At 40.6% G+C, this 2,500-nt stretch overlaps 1 pseudogene; it reads right to left on the bottom strand.

Moving 5' to 3' along the window:
* Positions 1 to 1,764: 1,764 nt before the first annotated feature.
* LOC137972670 (uncharacterized) overlaps positions 1,765 to 2,500 on the bottom strand; it is a 2,338-nt pseudogene continuing 1,602 nt past the window's right edge.

Below are 2,500 nucleotides of genomic sequence, written 5' to 3'. Positions count from 1 at the left end.
TTTTCTTGATCCGGTCACTATGCGGGCAGCAAAGTTCTGAATAGCCTGTAACTTGTTGATGTTAGTAGCAGAAGTGTTTGACCATACGCTTGAACAATAGAACATTTTACTGAAAACTAAACCCTTAATTATGGTTATAAGCAAGTCTTTGTCAAATTCGTGCTTGGCGTGGTTTATTTGGGTCAGGCTTGACATACAGGATGACACGGTCTTAACAGTATGATCACTGAAACTAAGCTGATTGTCAAAAATCACCACTAGGTCCCTAGCACAACGGGAAGGGACCAGATCTTTACCAAGCAAGGACAGGTTGAAATTTGGGATTTTGGTGATCATTTGATGACTACCGAACATTAGTTTGGTTTTAGATGCATTAAGGAGGAGCCGATTATCAAAGCACCAGTTCCTGATCTTAGTAAGGTCTCTGTTCATGTCTGCTACAGTAGATGGGCACTGTTGAACGGGAAAGGTTGTGTAAAGTTTGTTGTCATCAACATATGTCTTGGATTTGCAGCACTGAGGGACAGAGGGTAAGTCGTTGACATAAATATTGAACAGGTTGGGCCCAAGGATACTCCCTTGTAGCACACCACTTTGAATGGGAAGTTTGTCTGAGAGTTCGGAATTTATACGGACGGCTTGAAATCTATTGGACAAATAGCTAGAAAACCAGTTAAGAGCCGCGGAGGAGAGGCCGATATCTTGCGGCTTTAACAAAAGGATTTCGTGATTAAGACTGTCGAAAGCCTTGCTCATATCTAATAGGACTACTGCAGTGACTTTCTGCTTATCAATTGCTTCCAGAATGACGTCGGTCGTTTCTATGAGAGACGTTTCTGTTGAATGAAATCGTTTGTTCCCGCTTTGTTCAGTAGAAAGCCGTTGTTTTGATTCTAAAAATGCCATAAATTGGTTCAAAGCCACTTTTTCGCACACTTTTGAGAGAGTAGGTCTGTTGTTGTTTGGTTTTTCATGATCGCCTTCCTTTGGGATAGGTGTGACTTCAGCCATTTTCCAAAGCGAGGGAAATGTTCCTGTAACAAAGGATGCGTGGATAATTGACGTGAGTGTTGGTAGGATAACAGGAAGGCTATCTTTAACGACTCGCATTGGGATTTTATCGATCCCAGGGGCTTTATTTGTCGGCATTGCTGAAATGATATCTTGGATTTGTTTACATTCCACAGTATGAAATGCAAATTGCTCTGATTCACCGTGCGCTCTTGGCTTGAAACCTGGTTTGGCGAAGTTGTATTTACATTCATCTGCTAGAGAATTTATTTTATCGACGGTCGCTTGGCCAACTGAAGAGAAGAAAGTGTTAAATTCATTGGCAACTGATTTGTCATCTTTACTGAAAGTTCTTTGGTTCCTCGATTTCTTTGGAATACAAGATCGAATAGTCTTCCAAATACAATGGGGATTATTTGGATTCTGCTTAATTTGCTCTGCAACATACTCTCGTTCTGCTATTTTCAGTTTTCTCTTTACTTCTTGCCTGAGGGATTTATATACGTCCCAGGCAAGAGGGTCTTTAGTTTTCCTCGCTTGTTTGCACCACTTATCCCTTGTCTTCATGAGGCCACGAATTTCGTCCGTCACGAATGGGTTAGGACGGTTCCTGACTTTAATCTTTCTGATGGGTGCTTGTCGATCCAGTAAACCCAATGTACAGTTATGAAGTTTATGAGAGGAGCTACTGAATGACTGTTTGTGAATGGGTTTTTGTAATAAATGTACTTTGGTTCAAACAAAGTGTCTTTGTCAGTGTTCTCTGTCTTGAGAAGTTGCAAATCCTCTTGACTGGTGGGACTGGTATTTAGTTCTAATACTGTGATAGATGCAAGCTGGGAGTGGCCTGGTGTTATCCCAACCCATGTAGCCACAAAGCCATCGTGTGGTCCATCTGTATGCAACAGCTCTTCTGAACCTGAAAAACAATTTGAATGGATCATTTCAGGGTGCAAAAGGTCTGTGAATATGTTTTGATATTAATTCTGAAGGGACTCAGGGCCTTTTCTGCATAGCCATGCAAGAACAATGGACCTCCACCCCTCGTACTTCCCCCTTACCTTCAACAATTAATTCCTTATGCTCATGTACTTAATCAGTGACAATAATAATTTGAGGCGGCACTGCAATTAATTTTTGCTAATGGATTGGAAACTAAGGCTATCATGTGAGCAAATGAGTGCTATTTGTTATTATTTTGAACAGCAAAATTGAAATCGATATGCGAACCGCCGAGAAAGCATTCATGTTTGAATGACTGTAAAAAGAACTACTCAGTCTTTATAATAATTATTATTATGACTATACCTATGTTGATCATTCAACAGCAATTTTTTCTTCTATTTACACGCTTAACTTACATTCTGGCAGATATTGTACTCACTCATTCTCCGACAAGGCAGCGTCAGTAAGTTCCTCTGTACTGATTTCTTAACAGTGGCGCCACTTGAAGCAAAACTGCTCGGTTTGTTATCGCATCATAGTCCAC

Source organism: Montipora foliosa, chromosome 10 (genome assembly GCF_036669935.1).
Source record: "Montipora foliosa isolate CH-2021 chromosome 10, ASM3666993v2, whole genome shotgun sequence".
Taxonomy (NCBI): Eukaryota; Metazoa; Cnidaria; class Anthozoa; order Scleractinia; family Acroporidae; genus Montipora; species Montipora foliosa.
This window is presented reverse-complemented; position numbering and strand designations above follow the sequence as displayed.